The 20,236-nt window shown below is 37.3% G+C and overlaps 1 protein-coding gene across 1 annotated transcript in view; it reads right to left on the minus strand.

Annotated features, from left to right (window-relative positions):
• The window catches only part of LRRC4C (leucine rich repeat containing 4C), a 512,204-nt gene that overhangs the window by 317,675 nt on the left and 174,293 nt on the right, over positions 1-20,236 (minus strand). The window lies entirely within an intron of this gene.

Raw genomic sequence — 20,236 nt, forward strand, 5'->3', positions numbered from 1 at the left:
CACTTCAGCGAAGAATCTAGGCTAATAATTATATTATTAAATTATATATTAATAATCATTACTTGTATGTTCCATTCCTTTGATTTTTTGAGAAGGAAAATAACAGTTTCAAGCAAAACTTTTATTACGAAAAATCACTCACATTAATGACATTTTTTCTGGTCAAAACCAGACAGACAAATATTCAACATCCCAATTAATTTAAACATTTTTATCTGGGGTCTGGGAACAAGTAAAGCAGGGTCTTGAACCTGAAACTCCCACATTAGAAATCAGTATCCTGCTAATGACCTATTGACTTTTCTGCATTTTTTCCCTTGACTTTCTTTGATGAAGAATGGGGGGGAAAATGTAAAATCTTTTAAAAAAATCCACAATAGCAAAAAGCACGATTTGGTAACTGAGACTTGACATCTGGTGCACAACTAAATGCAACACTAATAATACACTTTCATCCACCCACGTAAGGTCTCTCAGTATCTGAGAAGAAAATCACGTTCAGAACTTGTAACATCTGTCTTTTTTACCTCACAGTTCATTTATGTATTTGCACACAAATTCTTTGAGGACAGAACACAGCAAAAGCTTCTGTATTTTCCAGATCTGTTGATCTTCAGTTTCAGTGTCATATTTTGACAAGGTTACTGCAGTATATGTGAATAGAAAAATCAAAAATACTTTTGAATCCAAACAAACTGAAGAACGTGAATTTTCAGGAGTGTTAAAATATTTCAAAACACTTGGGAATGGAAATTTGGTGTAGCTGATTGACTATAAAAATGCAATATTCAATTACATTTGAAATCTCATTCTATCTGGAGTGGGTTGCTCTGGTTTCAGTTAACTTTACAGGAGAAAGAAATGTAGGACTTTATTGAAAAATCTAGTTACAGATATACTAATTTTTTCTGCATTTATACTGTCTAAAAAGTTAATAATCACATCAAAGTAACCTAATAACCATCACTTCAACTATTTGTTCTCCATGACTAATATCAATAAATACTGGCCAGCTTTATCATTTCAGTTTAAACATGCTTATGAAAATATTTATTAATTCTGGTCACAGAACCAGGATTATGAACTGTTAGACCAGCTTCTCCAGACAGAGAAAACACCTGAAGTTTTATGAATAACACACGCAATCGAGCAAGGTAAGAGTGGGAGATGGAAAGTTTATGTCATTAGTAAGGGAGAATCTTTCTCCTGGTTCTCACTTCCAAGGCAACATCCATCTCAAGTTGAGACCTTGAAGTGATAGAAGTGGTACAGAGCCAGACAACTATTTCACATCAATCTTTAGGACTTTAATGTTTACTTATATTAAATTTTCCTCTGTCCTTTGAAGGAACCGAGAAAAACTTTCAGACAAAGAAGATACTTTTAAAATACATGTAGTGAGGATATTTAAAAAGGGGGAAATGAGATATAGATTCCAGGATTATAATGATGATGATTAAAAGAAAAAACAACTCAAATGAAAAACTCACAAAATGCTGTCAGACTAAAGCAGGAAAATAGAAATGAACAGGAATTATTTGGTAATTGTTTTAAAATTAAAGAAACATGGAAATCAGAACTGTTTATAATTATTAGTGTTGGTTCATTTCTTATGGTGGCTGAAGAGGGGAAACCTAGGAATTAGATCAGTCTGACATACGGACAAGTAAAGGAAAAAAGTAAATCAGTGAAAGAGAGCTCTGGCCTCCTCACGCCTACTGCATTCAATCCAGAATATCTGAAAGATGAGAAAGGCCTTAGGAATACTTTAGGAATTGACTGTATCTCCACAACAGATACCAGTTTCTCTACTCTGTTTCTTTCCCTTCTTACTGCCTCAAGAGGACAGACTGGAGAAATAGCAGTAAAAATAACAGGAATTGCCAGTATATTTTGAGACTGTAGAATTAGTGGCAGTTGTGTTTTCTCAGAAGTCAGGTGTTGAACCAGTGCAGTTTTCAATATTCCTTTCTTATGACAATGGTTGCTGTGATGAGAGCAGCAAAAGTCAGGCCATGAATCCACTTACAATGAAATAATTGCAGCACAAGTAGTCAGACAGACAAATGTTCTAAACTGTGCAGTTTTAAGGTTATGGTATGCCAGTAATTCTCGGTGCCAACACTGCAAGGGTATGAATTTTCTATTCTTAAGAACATTTTTACAGTGACCAACCTGTATTCCTGGCAGGAGCAACCCACAAGAGAAAACTGATTTCCTAAGACATGCTCAGTCAGACTCCTTGGGTAGAAGTAACCAGTAACAAGACCTTGACCAGGAGGCTCCTGATTCAGAGCTCAGGTACCATGGCACAGAGGCATTAAACACGTATGTGAGTAATTTCCCATGCACACCAGAGCCCCAAATGTGCAGCAGCCAGTTGGTAAATACAACACAGTCAATCCCAACACTTCTATTTCCTACTTCATCCTTCCTTTTAAAAGCTTACCCAGAAGACCAACTCTTCACTCCTATCTCCTGGCTCATTACAAAAATGCTATCTCCTCCTATATGAAAACCAAAGGATACTGATTTAGATAGTGAGAAGAACCAGAAATATGTGCATGGGTGACTCAGGCACTGTTTGGTCCCTAGGAGGATGGCTGCGCTCTTGCACCATCAGGATGTTGCTGAGAGCCCTGCCTCAACTGCTCTTACAACCTTTGCTGGGGCATAGCTGCAAACCCAACCAAGATCAAACCATCAGTTTCATAAACAAATGTGCTTTTCAGTTCAATGTGGAATATCCCACAGCTAATGCTTCAGATCTAATTTCTTAACAATATAGGAAGAGAGGACAGAGAGTTGATGTTTTTCAATAGAAGAGGAGTTTTATTGTTGCTATGGTAACAAAGATATTTTTTTTGCTTTCTTTTGTGATACTCTACAGTTGGTAGGCTTTAAGCTTTCAGACTGGACAATCAAGCTTCCTCTCCTACACATCAACAATTTGCCATAAAGAAAAGTAAAAAAATGTCTGCAATCACATCAAAATAAATTTGTTTGAAACTAAGTAGATTTTTAAGCTTTTACAGGGCAAACCACAGTAGTTGATTGGACCACAGTAGCATGTGTTTCTGCAGTCTTGAGTAAATAAAAATTGTGATCCAAATAACCTCTAAAGAAAAAATTTGTTACCCTAAAGAAAAAAAAAAAAATTTCTACCATATGGTAGGATTTCTAGTAGAGAGGAGGCTGAGGTCTTTTCTGTGTTGTCCCTTTTTATATTCCATTCTGAGATCTCCCATGAAATCTGAAGAGGCAAACTGCCAAGTCTGTTCTTTCCTACAGGAAGTCTTATGACTTCAGTGAGAAGCAGTGTGTCCCCAAAGAACTGGGGTCTGAGTCAAAATATCTCCAAATACAGTTACAAGAGGACTTTTACACCAAAGCAGGATTTGTTAGTTTTTTGCTATGGAAAACAACACATTGTTTTCTTTCCCAATACAAAAAAACACAAGAATAAACTGGAGAAAGTCCAGCGAAGGGCCACTGAGATGGTCAAGGTTGGGGTCACTTGCCCTGTGAGGAGAAACTAAGTGAGCTGGGCTCATTCAGCCTACAGAATAAATGACTTGGGGGTTGGGGGTGGCAGAGGCGGTTCCTACAGGAGGATATCTTCACAACAGTGCAAGGAAGGAAGTCAAGAAACAACAGACCTAAGTTGAAACAAGAGAGGTTTTGAATTCTCCACCATGAGGACAATCGAGCATCAGATCAGGTTGCCCACAGAAACTGCAGTCTTGGTGTCCTTGGAGGTTTTCAAGACTCAGCTTGGGTAAAGCCATTAGCAACCTAGCCCAACACCATAGCTGTCCTGGCTTTGAGCAGGAGGCTTGACTTCCAGATGTCCCCTCCAACCTCAACTACCCTATAATGCTTTATATATATGGAATTATTTTTATATAAAATACATTATATTAATATGTGTGTATATGTATATAAGTTTTACAAGATCCATCCCCGTAACAGTTTATCTGAAACAGCCTCTAGAGCTTTCATTGTCTCTTATGTGATCAGAAGTAGAAAGATCTTAAACTGAGATGAAGGATTCTTTTTGGAGAAAAACTCTTTACTTTTTGGAGAGAGATTCATTTTTTATAGGTTATTTTTCTTATCTCCTTAAAGAATGAGTTCTGCTCTAAAAATTTATTCTGTAAAAATGGCATTACACATGCTTACCATTTGAGATCACATTTTATTTCAGACTTACCGAACCATGAGTTACCTCTAAATGCAAGCACCACCCCTTCAACTTACAGCTACAAGTCATGATTTCTTAAAAAAAATATTTTATTTTTCGTAACAACATAATATACAAGATCCTTTCTAGTATATTATACTAATTCTTTCAAACCTATCTTACTTCTGAGAAGTTGGAATCTTTCCACCTTGTATTAGTCCTACTTCAGTTGATTTAAGACATATTTGAAAACACTTTTTTTGTCATATTTACTTTTCTTTGTAGTTAGTGGTAATAATTAGAATGTCCGGTGTATTACACAGCATTTTTCGCTTAATGAGTTCTGCTATATTATCTTCTGAACACTTCTTAAACATTGTTTTAAATGAAAATTTAAACTGTTGGCAAATGACTGAAATGTTGCTGCTGAAGCACTCTTCCATCTACATTGCAAATTAACAGCTAAGAAGGCATGTCTACTTGGAAATAATGCAGCAGAGGCAGGGAAATCTCACAGGTTTCAGGATGAGGTTATTCTTCCATCAAATCCAGGAACCTGAGCCTTAAGCACAGCTTTGTTCCACATTAATATTCTCATTACTTTCACAGACTTACTAAACGTTATACGACATTAAAGGAACATATTTCAAGGTCCAGGTCTCTCTTCATGTTTGAAACTGTGTCCATTGAGCTTTACAACTGCAAACTCCTAGCGATCGTTAAGGAAGATTTCAGTGATAAAATGGGCCTCTGTGTGAAGGAGCTGTTAGGATTCACAGGCAGAAACATGGGACCAAGCGTTATAACAGGCCAGAAACCACACTGGTTACTCCATAGATCATCTCAGTTGTTTCTCTTTCAAGACCAAAGAATTGTGACAGCTTGTTTGAATCAGATACTGCGTGAAAAAAAAATCCTGTTTTTGAATTAAGAATATGTTTTTTAATATATGCTTAAAACTGATTATGATAACTGCTTTTGTTAAATACCATTCTGAAAACATCAAGAATATATTTAGATGAAAACTGCCATCAGCACACATCATTGCCATAAAGCAAACAACTTCAAAAAAAAGCATCCTAGGAGGAAAATCTTTATTGCCCTACACTTAATGCCAGCTTGCCTAAACCAGTCATTAAATTGCCTAAACAAAGTTACTCTTCTGTTCTAGCTACTGAAATTACTTGGGCCCTTCTGTGGCAGTTTCTGTTGAATCGGAGTAATCGCTCTGGATGACAGCTCTGCCATTGCTAGGGTGGACATGTAATGATGATAAACAACTATTTTTTCTGCTGCCGTGTAGGATTCACAAAATACAACACAATCATATCTTGCATTGGCTGTATGTGACGTGCTTCTAAGTGTGATCAAGGCAAACCAATCACCTACCTGGATATTGGCTTTTTTCACCTCTTCACAGCAGTAATGGTTGAACAGAGCAGTAAGATATTGCCAGTGCCTCCCTGTCTTATTTTATGTTTTATTTGTTAAAGGAGACTGGAGTTTCAAAATCTGACAAAACAAATCACTTCGGTGGCTGGAATTCAGACCTCATTCAAGTAGCAAATGTGTCAATAAAACTTCCCAAATTCAGAAATGTGGTATTTTTCTAAGGAGACCGCACTACTGTAAACAGAAGAAGCAGGACCCTGCTCTCCCGCTGAAGTTTCTTCACTTCACATCATCAATGATAACACATCAGTAAAGCTGTCTCAGCACCTGCCTGTTGCTGTGGGCTATAAATCCCACAGTATTACCAACCACTCCAACTTCATTTTAGCAAACGTCTGTTACTGATTAGATGTTCTATGTTTCAAAGAGTTGCATCTTCAGTTGAAGACGCATCAAAACATCAGGGCTAACAAACCAGGCACTGAAAAGGATTAGAGATAGCTCTTAGTGTTTTTGAAAGTGCTGCTTTACACTCAGATAGATTACTTATATCCTTAAAATATATTAATTACCATAACTGGGAGACTGGAATCAGTGGGTTTTACTTTCTCCCATGCGAACCCTTGAGAACTTTGACTGTACGCCGCTAGTAAAGAAAGAAGAAACTCTACTGTGCCATGATATATTGCATTCTTATTCCTAGCCTCATTTCATTGCATATTTGAATTGAGAGGCCACATTTGCAACTTTCTGATAAAGAACAATCTATGTGCAATCTCTTTCTTAACGAACATACTTGAAAATTATTGAGATCACCTCTTCATCATCACTTTGATAAATTCAGCAGATTGAATTTCTGAAGTCATTCACTGGTAATGGTTCCCAGATTATAGGCCATTCTTGAAACTCTTCTCTCACTTCATCTCAAAGTGTTTTACATGCTCATAAAAGTATACCTCATCTGGACATTAATACATATGACAGTTACACTGACGCTGTACAGAAAAGCAATATCACCTGCAGGATCTTACTTGATGTTTGCCTTCTAACCCAACAATATTTTGGGGATAGAGGCTGTTTTCAAGACAATAAAAAGCTCATGAGAAACTAGCACAAGATCACATGAGGTAAAACATGAAGCAAAATACCTTTAACTATTTCAATATTTCTTGTAAAAATCAAGAATTCAGACATCAAAAATGTTTTCTATTTCCTGCTTCACCTAACATTGGAACATACAAAACTCATTTAAGCATTCACTCTTCCAACAATTTGTGAGTCTCTCTACCAAGGATCATCTAATTCTACTTACGCTGTCAATTAACAAAAGTACATGATGTAGATGATTTTCTTCTTTATTAAGTTATCTTTTTGTTTAAATTTGGCAGATTTTAAAATGTCATGTCAGATATGTGTTATTAAAATAAAATTGTGAACAAGTACAATGCTGTTGCCTGCCTGTTTTTCATATGTTAAATATTAAGAGTGGAAGGAATGTAGAGATAGTCTCTCAAATACTGTTGTTAAGTGGCTTGCATTAAATTCCAGTATTTCCTCAGCAACGACCACATGTGATCGTACACAGTTTTAACCTGACCCTATTTCATTGAAGGTATAAGTGTTTCTTTTTTTCAATTACCTTTGCTATTTGGGGTTTATATTCATCAATGAAGCTCCACTTAAATACCATTCACTAAACTGCTTCCCCCCCCCCCCCCCCCCCAGTCAATTGTTTTTAATTTCATATGGAATATCAGACACACGCTGTTAATTACCTCTACATTCACAGAACGTGTCGTGATGGCTTGATTACAGTTGGACACTTTTGTTTCCCCCTGTAAAGCCTTTCTCTGATGGGATTCTTTATGTAAAACTGTAAGTAATTAAGAAATGTCTCTGCAATACAAATATCTACTGAATTTCAATTCTGACCTAGCTTGACTTACCACACTAATTGAATTAAAGTGGTTTCCTGGAAGGACATTGTTTACTGATGAGATGACCTAACCGAGTGTTAGCTTTGGAGGTATCCATAGTCACTGTGGAGCCATATAGAAATCTGGGGTGGAAAAGAAATCAGTTTGAAATTTGCTTTCCAGTTCCTTTTGAAATTAGGCTACTTCAACTCTTCAAACTCCGTTTTGAAACGTTTGGAATACAACCCACACAAAGCTTTGGGAGATATTCTGTCATTTAGGAGCCTATATCTGAAAATTTCCTCTAAAGCTACTGAATTCATCTGGTGACTATGAAAAAATCATGCAGATACTGATATTGATAGGGACTTCTCTAAGAATCTAAAAGGTGCCTATAAAGCAAACAGTAGTGTTGTAAGGGGTGATGCTATCAGCTTCTGTGTTTTCAGTCCTCTCAGGAAAAGATACAGAGTTTTAGTCAAAGTGGATGCATCCTGAAGACAACGTGTGCTTGTGCAGAGGAGGGTCCAGAAAGGGTCTGGCTCCTTTGACCATAGGATGGTGTTTCACGACAACATAATACAGCCCAGACAGATTAAAAAATATTTTGCTTACTAAATTACAAGCCTTCTCATGACAGAGGGGAGACAGTAACAGAAACCCATAGAGAGGCAGAAAAACGATGAATAACCCTAAACATTTTGGAAGAAGTGGAATATTCACACCAAGGAGCAAAGGAAGGACAATTAATTTGCATACCAAGCATCTAAACTGATTGCATAATAATCCAAGTATTATAAAGGTGTTCAGACCTCTAGTAGGACCTAGTTGCCTAGTGCAGATTAAAAAACTAAGATTAGGCGAACAGAAAGAATTGGGCCTTGTGATAATTAAGAAATTTAATTAAATAGCTGGCTATTGGGAAAGGAATACTGTGTGATAGAGACTGCTCAGCAACATATACAGTGTACTATGACCATTTTCTGATGCTTGACATCTTATTTATGACAATATTTCTACATAGCAGAGGGGTGGAACCAGAGGAGGGCAAACAGGGCTTCTACTTTTGGGAACAAAAGAAAGTTGAGGAGTTTCAGATTTTGAACTAAATTTCAGTTCTCAGAAAAATACTGACAAAAAAAAAAAAAAAAGAAAAACAAATCAATTAAATGAGTAACAGCTAGTGATTTTTTTCTATGACAAGATAAAAGGTTTTATGGAGGTTTCATACACTACCATTTGAGTTCGGGATTTTGACACTGCCTCATCTGATATGCTCATAAACAGGGGAGAAAGCACAGTCTAGATGAAAATAGATTAACACAAAGGCAAAGCTGCTCAGAGAACAATTCTCAGAAAGTTATTACCAATGTCATTTCATCAAAGTGAAACAATACATCTATTGAAATTCCATATTGATTCAGGCCTACTCAGTGTTTTCATTAATGACGAGGATGCTGAAACATAAAACGTGACAGCCAGTTGGAAGGACAAGCTTAGAACTGAAAGTTATCTTGACAATGTGGAACTATGCTTTGAAAAAACAAACTGGACCAAACCAATTACCCTTAAACATGGACAATATTCTGAACCTAGGGTCAGTAACCTGCTACACAAATACAGCATGAAAAAATGGTTTCACAGAAAAGGATCTGGAAGTTTTTATGGTTCAGGAGCTAAACATAATTTTATGCTGTTGTAAAAGCAGTAAATTGTATTTGGGATGTATCTGCTAATACACAGCCTGTAAAAGGTAGGAAATCATCCTCTACTGTACTTATCAAGGATAAAGACTCACACAGAATATTGTATCAAATTTCAGGCATTTCAATACAGATGAGGGTCAGATGCAGATAGACCAGAGGGAACAAGAAAAATTACAAAGAGAATATGACTTCTGAAAAAGGGAGGAGGAGAGAAAACCAGAGAAGAGTAAGAGAAGGTTATGATAAGTTTTCAAATACCTAAAGAGCTGCTGCAAAGAGGATAGCTTGAAGTGATTTTCCATGCCTAAGGATTACATTACCAATAGTAACAGATTTAAACTGTATCAAAAGGAAGAACCAAGTCCTTAAAAAAAAAAATCTAACCATGTGGAAAATAATACAGTAAAATATAATATGGAAATTGTGATGCCTCTATCCCTGGAATTTGTCCTTTCAGAGGGACTTTGGCATGCCACAAACATGGCTGGCAGAGACCTAATGAAGTCTGACAAGGGCAAATGCAAAGTCCTACCGCTGGGATGGAGTAACCTGTGCCAACTGCACATGGGGCTGCATTTAGCAAAGCGACAGCCAGCAGATTGAGGAAAGTGATTATTTCCCTCTACAGTAGTTGTGAGACTCAACTGTCATCCCTGTGTACTTCTTGTATAAGACACAGAGTACAAGACAGATGTTGATGTACTGAAGTTAGACCAATATGATTTAGAGCCTGGGGCACACAATGTACAGGGAGAGGCTGAAAACTGGGCTTGTTCATTCTTCAGAAGAGGAAGCTCATGGGCCATCTTACCTGAACAGCCTAACAGGAAGTTTTCAAGAATAGAGAGAGTACCAGACCCTCCTCAACAGTGCCAGTGACAGATGAAAGGAGATTAACACAAACTACAACAAGAGTAATCTGTTTAGATGCAAGGGAGGGAAAAAAAACTCACCAATATTGCAGCTGGTTGCCCAGAGAAGTTGAGGTATCTCCTTCTTTGGAGATACTAAAAACCTGGGTGAACAAAGCCCTCAACAACCCGGTCTAAACTGGCCATACACTGAGCAGTAGCTGCACTAAATGACCTCCACAGGTTCCTGCCATGTTATTCCATGGATTCAAATCCTCCTGAAAAAGCATTTATCAGGAATGCCATAAGCATACTTGATTGTATCCTACGTCACAAGGCTAACTATGTTACCTTGAGCAATTCTGTCAGCTCTGTATGTCTAGAATTTTCCACCTTGCAGGAGTATTTTGAGGGTGTATCAGTTGACAACAGAGGATCTATCAGCAGACAATTTCACAGAATGACAGAATAACTGAAGTTGGAAGGGACCTCTGAAGATCATCCAGGTCCAATCCCTGTCTCAAAACACAGTCAACTAGACCAGTTTACTCAGGATCACGTATATCTGGTCCTTAGTATCTGGAATATCTCCAAGGATAGAGATAACTTCAAGAACAGAAGACTGCTGGTAACCAGTTTATCTTCCCAGTTTGCAAGTTAAGGTCTCACATGGTAAGCCAACTTTGCACAGCACATATTCCTACCAGACCCACAGACATTTGAAAATGCCATATAAAAGTGTGCCTGGAAAAATGAACCTACCTATAAACCAGGAAAACACTTGCAGCTGCTTTAACTCATTTTTATTTTCTTATTCTTACCATCATCATCATCACTTACAATCATAATTCAGGAAATTTGCTATCTTTCCTCAGCACAGCTTGAAAATTTATCTCTATTTTGCCTTATACCACCCCTTTCCCTTGTACTCTGCACGCAGTTATCTGTCATAAACAAATAAATTAACTTTAACCGTTACGAGCTCGCAGACTGCTTTCAATTAGAGGTGGCACCTTCAGACCCTGTTCACTCAGCAGCAGGAGGACAGGAAAATATTTCTGTTATTGAACTCCTTGGCACTGTCTTGCTTGGGGATATTTATTTTAATAAACACAAGGTCGTTATACTGGCATGAGGACACCACAGGTTCTCCCTAAGTGTTACTCTCTGATTACATGTTATCCGTCTTGCTATTGTGTCTCTGGTTGAATTTTGTCAGCCTCAACCGAGCAGCTCCTGTTAAAATTAGAAAAAAACCTCAAGGGAGGCCAGTCACATAAACAGAGAACTGTAATTCTGGGCAGTTAGCAGACAGCTCCATATGCAGTAACAGCTCCAGCTACCTTTGCTGCTGCTTGCACTATCAAGCACTTGTCACCTCGCAGTAAGCTGCAAGAATTGCATCTACGTCTGCATACTGAGGACAAGGTTGCTGATGTCTTATTCACCTTTTTTATTTTGTATGCAGAACAGAATGTACCAATAGAGGTATTGGTCATTAAGGAGCTTTCTTAAAAGCTAGATATGTTAGAATATTATTCTGACTGAATCTAGAATGAACAATTACATACTCTGTTAAACACTTCTCTTTCAGTAGAATAATTATACTGTCAGACCAGCCAATGCCACTCAGTTTTATAGATGTTTTGGTCCACTGCTGCTGCCACAAAGCACCAATTTGCCACAGTGCAGAACAAAAGCAATATGATGAAAACTCACGCACAGTCCTAAAAAAGCTTGTAAAAAAGATCAGCGTACCTCCAATGAGAACATTCTCACTGTTACTTCTTTTCTATGCCAACGGATGGAGAGAGATGGCACGTCCTCTGTCAGTGGTGAAACAACCAAATAGACTTATTCAACATTTGGAATGAAAAAGGAAGAAAAAATATATCATTGAGCAGGGAGGAAAAAAAAAAAAAAAAAGAAAACTCTGAAGCCTTCAATTCCATTAACACATCACCTACTAGACATTGAGCTTTTTCTGAGTCTAAATACAGAGACAACACACTCTCATTCTATATGTTGGAAAATATGAAGGAAACCTTGTTGGAATTCTGTTGACCTAACAGAGACAGGTAGTGACTGAGTTCATCCGTGTATTGTATGCCACAAAGCATAATACTGGTGTTCAGTAAATAATAATGTGCAGGGAGAATACTGGGTGGGGTGGGAAATCTTTTTTTTATTACTCTAACCCAAGAGAAGTTTCCAGAAGAAATTATTTCAAGAAGAAAAAAAACCTAGAATGCAACATATGTCTCACTTCCTGTTTTACTTTCACTTACTAGCTTAGTGATTTAAAAGAACTGATAGAAAATGATGAATTATTTTCCTATTAATTCTTTTTTTAATATTTTTTAAGAGTTCAATTATTAATCAGAGTATTTTTTTCTAAAATCAGAATGAAGCTTCTTATATTCATAGCAAACGTATTCCTTGGAAACTTGCACCTATGACCTACTGTTGCATTTGGGGAGCCATGTATAGACTGTGCCCGTTTTCTCAGGATCAGTGAATGGTAAAAACTTTCTCAACAGCCATGGCAGTGTATAAGAATGGAAATACATTTGTGATTCCTTCAAAAATGGACAAAAATTTGGCTGCTGCCAAAAGCAATTAATCTTCCTGCTAACTCTGCCATTTATAACAAAACCTGTAATTCAAGAAACATTTTTAATTACCATTCATTTTGATACTGTCAACCACTATGGTAATACATCATATTTTCTTTGTTAGCAATGATCTCCAGAATAACCGGTTTCTTAAACATTTTCTAGCTCTTTAGTTTCCTCAAGATAAATAACTTGCTCTGTACTTTTGCTGAAGGCAGGCAACCAAGCTCTCATTCTCAAATCCCATCATTTTTCCTATTTTCAAATCCCATCAGTTTTCCTAGATACACTATTCAAATACTGAGACCTTCTATACATGGAAGATTTGATGAAAATGAGCAATTCAGTCACAGAAATAATTACTCAGAGCTCTGTGCTGAAAAGATGCTTATGCAAACAGATTCCAATGTATTTCTTTCAATACTGAGCACGACCATTTAACTATGCTTGCCAGAATACTTTGCAGTGCTCAAAGCATCACCCAGAGCAAATGCAATCCTGTGTTGTGTTAGCTACCAACTGTTACCTCACCCTGTATGTCTGGTACACTGATTTAGGCCCCTTTCTAAACTGACAGCACTCTAGGTACAAATTGTCCTCTGTAGCCCCAACCACAGAAATTGCTTCACAGTTTCCCTTTTAAAAGCCATCTGTATTGTGAATTTTCCTCTTTCTGTTTCTGATAATATTCATTATTAAACACCTTCTCTGACTGACTCTCATAACACATGTAAAGCACAATTCTCTTAGCTTTCTGTGTCTTTTTGTGCCAATTTTGCATGTACCCCATCTCCACTACATATTACTATGCACATCCCTATACATTCAATCTATTACTGCCCTTGCAGTTCCCACAGGTGATTCAACTGTTTTGCAGAGCAGATGCTAGAAGACAGAAGAAGAAGAAGAAGGAGAAGAAGGAGAAGAAGGAGAAGGAGAAAAAGGAGAAGAAGAAGAAGAAGAAGAAGAAGAAGAAGAAGAAGAAGAAGAAGAAGAAGAAGAAGAAGAAGAAGAAGAAGAAGAAGAAGAAGAAGAAGAGAGAAGAAGAAGAAGAAGAAGAAGAAGAAGAAGAAGAAGAAGAAGAAGAAGAAGAAGAAGAAGAAGAAGAAGAAGAAGAAGAAGAAGAAGAAGAAGAAGAAGGAGAAGAAGGAGAAAAAGGACAAGAAGAAGAACAAGAAGAAGAACAAGAAGAAGAACAAGAAGAACAAGAAGAAGAGCAAGAACAACAAGAACAACAAGAACAACAAGAACAAGAACAACAAGAAAGAGGAAGTGCTGATGTAAAAGATGACTTTTTAGATGCAAACATATCTCTTCCTTAGTTTGCTACAGGCTTTACTATAAATCATCATTACACACATGTTGAACGTGTCTGGAAACAGGTATCCTTCTTGCAGACATGCTGCTTGGCATTTGAAATTTCAACAGATGTATTTGTCCTTCAGCAAGGAAGTGTCCTACTTCGAGTTTTGATTACTCTTTGTAGGGAGGGGAGTAGAGGAGGGAAGGAGAGCATTATTAACTCCTCATAAACTGGAGTACTACAAAAAGACAAATCAGAAACTTTAAATAATCAAGATTATAAATTAGAATAAAATGTTAAACTATTTAATGTCTGCCCTTCAGGTAAACATTGCAGAGTACATTTTCTTCAATGCATTAATAACTTATCAAAGCTACTTAATATTTGCAAAACAGAGAAAAAGAACTTGCTTAATGTTCAGACCATAAGCCTCCACTGTGGGATTCAAATCTGACAATGCCATTGCTGAAGTGCATCTCTCTTTGCACTCAAAATCTCCATCTCACAGAGTGTAATGCCTTCTTTCATCCACCCTCCTCCTATTGTATAGTATCACTCAGTCTTAACTAATGTCCACGTTTAGTCACTGATATCATGCCTTTGCTCTGAGCAGATCTGCCCCAGGGATTGATTTAACCAAATTTGGAAAAGACTTTAATATCATCAAGTATGAAGTGTTGCATAAAGGGAGGGAGGGGGCACCTATTGTTTAATACAAGTTAGAGATTTAATAAAAAAATCCTCTGAGTAATCGCATATTCCTGAATACTGCTGTGCATTCTCATTTAATAGCCCCAAAAGTAATTATTATGTAGCTACCTCAGTGTTTTGGAAAACACAACATGCAGTTATTTTGTGATTGTATGTTATTTTTTCATATCAACCTTGTCACTTCAAGAGGCCTTAAAATATAATGAAAAGATCAGAGACCTTGTGATTAAACTGAAGAGAGCCTTGTGCTTTCAAAATTCAGCATTCAGCTTCACCAGTTAATAGCTCCTCAGAAAATTTTAGCTTAAAGACATTTAATAATAATTAATCAATCAGCAAAATGAACTATTCCCATTTCTTTTATAAGGTATGTTATTACATTCAGGCATCAAGAACCACCTCTTTCTGAGGTGCTCTATAATCACACTGTAAATGACAACGCAATAAACAAAAAAATCATCCTGGATATATTCTGCCACTGGGGCAGCTGTTAGTATCAACCCATTCTTAAAAACAAGAAAGCAATTCTTCCTGTCTATTCTGTCTATTCTTTATGCCATTCACAGCTCTTTCACAGAAAGGACGAGCAGACAATTACTTGCAGACACAATACACACTGCAAGTATCTCAAAATTAGGACTTAGCTGAAAAAGCTAGAGGATACATACATGTTCTCATAAACATAAAAGAGATTTATCTTGTGATTCTATTCCATACACTTTTTCTAAATTACATCTACCAATGCGCAATCATACTAAAGTCTACACTGAAGTAGAACAACTATGCTAATTTTGAACAACACTGTCCAGGATATGAAAACTCTCTTACCAACGAAATGTGGCATGGAGCTGGAATTCACTTCCCTTGTTCCCAGATACACAACTTCCCCAGTAAGATCTGCCTGAGGCATCTACTGTAACCCAAAACCAAGTCGGTAAGCAAAAAATGGTGGTTTCAAGCATTTTTTTCATTTTTCATTACTTTTTCATTAGTTATCAGCAGTGTTGAAACATAAGGCTTTCAGCATCGAAGCACAAACCTTTGGTAAACAATAAAGAAATTACTCCAACCACCTTGAACCACAAGACACTAATGCATTAACACATAATCCAAGTACCATTCAACATTGACTAAATGTATTTTCTTAGTGTCATCTGGAGAAATTTTTTTTCTCTAAAATATGGACAGCAGAGGAACAGTATGAATTTTATTTCTACTGTTGCATTCTTTTCAACTGGCAGGATAGGCAGTAGAGGCAAGGACCTCAAAATTGTTATCGTGTGTTACAGAGCAATTCACTTGCTATCAGTGATCTACCATTCTTGGTCCTTCCAAATCTCTTCCAGAGTACTACAATGTAGAAGTGAGCTCTTCAGGCCCACAGAGCAGCTGTCAAAAGGGCTGCAGATTTCACACAGACAGCTTGTTATCTGTCTGAGACAAAGCAGAAAATTTACTTGGGTATCAGTAATACCCTGGCCAGCATTTTAACCTCTGGACAACCCCTTCACAACAGCAGAAACATCACAATGAACAGCAAACGGGGAACACCACAAACATTTTGCAACTCTGCTTAAACATTCTTTGTCTTCTTCAGACTATTATGAAGACACATTTCTGTTCCTGTGGAGCGTCCTGAGAGACGGGTACATACGTACAGATGTGTTAGCATGTTTTCACCCACTACGTGAGAAAACTGACTCCTGCGTAGGACTGTAGGTATTGGTATCTTTCAACTGCCCTGAAATTAGCAGACTTGGCTGAAACTATAAATTGAATGTCACTTCCTCATTATGGCTAGAATAACTGCATTTTTTTACACAGGTAGAAATATGCTAAGACACTATTAGACTAAATATTATTTACTTCACATTTGGTATGTGACAGCTTCCTAATAGCTTATTAATTGTTTATGAAGTTAATGAACTATTTTGCTTTCCTTTGTTTTATATTTTCTCACAGAATTATTGAAATGAAGTAAACATCCTTGTGCAGGTCTAAAATTAAGATTGAGATAAATATAGTCTGGAATGCCACCAAGTAAATCTGAACACGAATCCTTTATCTCTTTTGTTCTCAATACAGTTAGTTTCCCAGTGAAAACAGCCAATACTGAAACTACCCTCTTGAAGCTCAGAATTACACTAAGTGTAGAGTATGGGTTATAAAAATATATGGAATGAAATAAAAATATACTAATTGCACGTTAAAATTTAATAATGTATGCCATGATTGCTTCTTATAAAAATAAATAAGCCACTGAACCTGTGGAGTGGCAAGGAAAAATCTCTGTCAGTATTACATCCTTAAGATTGGATCAATAAAGAAAAACTTGGTGTGTTTTTTACCCACATTCCGATTCCACACACCGAGAATCTAAATCTTCACACCTACCACAGAATTCCTTTTATTAACCTCTAAAGCACTGGAAATCAGTACAAATCTTCTAGCAAAGAAAAGATAACCTTGTATTTTGACACACTCTATTCCTGAGTATTTACGCAACACTAGACCTTAGACACATAAACGAGTTAAAAAGACTAAACTTCCTTGAAACCACTGTGAATTTCCCTTTTGTGTATGTTCAATTATTATTACCAACTCTAATTACATTACTGTCTTAAAATGCTCTTTAGGGAGACCTTCCTCTGTTATCAGCAGTTCTGAAAGTAACTGAAAACACCGTGTGGTTGTTTATTTGTAATGCATTTGACGCAGTTATTCTGTTGCTACAGGCAACGGGGCCTATCTCTTTGATGGAGGATGCTTTTAAACTGTTGCTAAACTTCACTTTTGCTTGCACTTCACACCAAGCTGTGTTCCACTTTTTAAAAACGTCTAGCTGATATGCTTTCTACAAAAATCAGCTATTCAAAATAAAAAATAAAAATCTTCATACTACATCTCCAAAGGAAGGCAGCAAAGAATATGTGATCCAAAAAGAAGGGGACCGAGGCAGAATTATCTGCATTTCCAGTTTTTGACCTGTAGAGGTCCCATGCAGAACTGAAATAGCTTCTAAAATGGAGCACAGGTTATTCTTCTTGAGATGCTTTTCTTCATCTCATCACTTCTCTGTCAAAATGTGGATGCTTAATATTCAAGCTAAGATGTTTACTGGAGCATCTGTACAAGTTAGTAAATTTTAATAACCTTAAAATTCACTTGACAGGACAAGGAGTTCTTTTAAGATTCGGGTCAATAAAGTCATCAACTATCATCTAATAACAGGTGATAATTCTGTGTAAATGTTATTAGATAATCCCACAAAAAACTGTAAACATGGTCAGACTTTTAACATTTAGCAAGTCCTGGTAGCACCTTTTGTGGTAAATTCTAAGATTCTCAGCAAGAAAGAAGAAAGGCAATGATCCACTTTAAAGGTCAGAGAAGAGTGAGGGAAAACACACATTTAATGAACTTTTACATTAATAACTTATTAAGTCTGTTTAAAACCTATGAATAAGCAGCATGTTCAATTTAAACCAGGTCTTATTTCAAAATTTTTTCCCCTCCTAGAACCCCATTATGGACATTATCACATTTGATTTTAAATATTTGAAGTTTTCAAGGTGATAAGATCATTCCTAAGCAGTTCTCACAGCTGAATTGACAAGATACTGCTAATTACTGTAGAGAGAAAAGATAATCTTGGTGCTCAGGATTCAAGCTGCTTGTCGGTTTAAAAAATAATAAATACTGTAACAAAAATAATGGATTATACAGCTTTAGATTCACCCTGTTCTTTCCACAGCTCTTGGCTGAAAACACTGTCAAGAGTAGAAATAAGAAACTGAGGATTTTCTGCGTACCAGGTAGCCTGTATCGATGTGCCCATTCAATTTCCATGTGTTGGGTTTGTGTGGCAGCGTTTTTGGTAGCATGGAAGGGGGCTACAGTGGTGGCCCCCCGTGAGAAGCTTCTTGAAGCTTCCCCAGCTCCAAGTCAGACCCGCCTCTGGCCAAGGCCAAGCAGATTAGCGATGGTGGCCATGCCTTTGTGAGGACATATTTAAGAGGGGAAGAACCTGCTGGGAAGGGGAAGAAGAAGGAGGAGAGAGATGTGAGAGAAATACCTCTGCAGACAGCAAGGTAACTGAAGAAGGGGCAGGGGAGGTGTGCTGGAGCAGACACCCGCCTGCAGCCAGCGGTGAGAGGGCAGGCTGTGCCCCCGCGCCCATGGAGGTCACTAGTGGAGCAGATGCTCTCCTGAAGCCTGTGGAGGACCCCACGCTGGGCCAGGGGGCTGCACCCAGAGAAGGCCGGGACTCTGAGGGCAGTCCGTGCTGGGGCAGTCCATTGCTGGGAGGACTACAGCTCCTTTGTTTTGCACTATAACATTATAGATATTATTTGAACTGTATGCACTAACTACCATCTTTTGGTATTATAAAAAAAATTCTTTAAGAAACAAGAAATTCAGATTTTCATCTCAACTTGGAAATGAAACGAAACAAAATTGGTTGGGATTTCCCATTGGAAAGATAAATCAGAGTTGTTTGTAACTTCAAAGGGCTGTTAAATATATTACACATTGAGAAACCCAAGAAAATTATTATTTTGACCATATTCAAATGTAAAACATGGGTGTCTCCGTATTTCTGTAGGCACTAACAAACCTTTTGCAGCTTCAGTGGTGGTCTGTATCCAAAAAAAATAGTGTCAAGATGTGATCACTAAGAAATATTATCAACTATACTGCAAGGTGGTTTCTTTTTGACATGTTATTTATATATTCTTGGTATCTATCACTCACTGTTTAAAAGCCATAGTCTTTTATGTACACAGGTGTTTATTGCTGAAGTTCCTTCTTATAAGAAACTCATACTTGGATTTTGAGGAAGACCGATAGGAGAGTGTATTTACATTGCCTAAATTTAGATGGGGAAGTTAGGAGACTTGTCTCCCTTGGGTCCCTATGTAGTCCACACTGAGCAAGAGTATTCTTCAGGGAACAACTCAGACCTCTTCCATCAGGTTTCTGTTCACAGTCACTTGCTGAAGGATCCTCTTTGTCCTCCTTAGATACAGGAGACTTCTCAGAGACTAAACTAACACACCTTTAAGCACTGAACATTCTCACCTAAAACAAAGAAGTGCAAATATTGTTTTCTTTCTCCGAGTTTAAACAATGTTCAAATTCCTACTCATAAAAGAAAAAAGATGGGTACAAGAACTGGAAGCCAAGACTCAGGAGACAGACATCAGTATTGGAGTTATGAAACTCTCATCCAGTCCAAAAGGATCAGGAGTTCTCTACCAAGTCATATTTCCAAATTCGTCATTGATTAGCCATCACATGAAAAAAACCACTCCTTTAAACTCTCTGAACCTTATTTCAGACATGCCAAAAGAACTCATTTTGGTTTGTTTCTCCATCTATAAATGGACATCTTTGGGTTTAGGTTATATACATCACTACAACACATATATGAAGGGATAAAAGCATACCCAGGTGACGTTCACACTAATTGCTTAATATTAGTAAAGCACCATCAGGATATGAAGTGCGCATTCAGTGTCGCAAGCTCTTACCTCTTTTTAAAAGAAAGTTACTAGC

Source organism: Strix aluco, chromosome 31, assembly GCF_031877795.1.
Source record: "Strix aluco isolate bStrAlu1 chromosome 31, bStrAlu1.hap1, whole genome shotgun sequence".
In the NCBI taxonomy this organism is placed as follows: domain Eukaryota; kingdom Metazoa; phylum Chordata; class Aves; order Strigiformes; family Strigidae; genus Strix; species Strix aluco.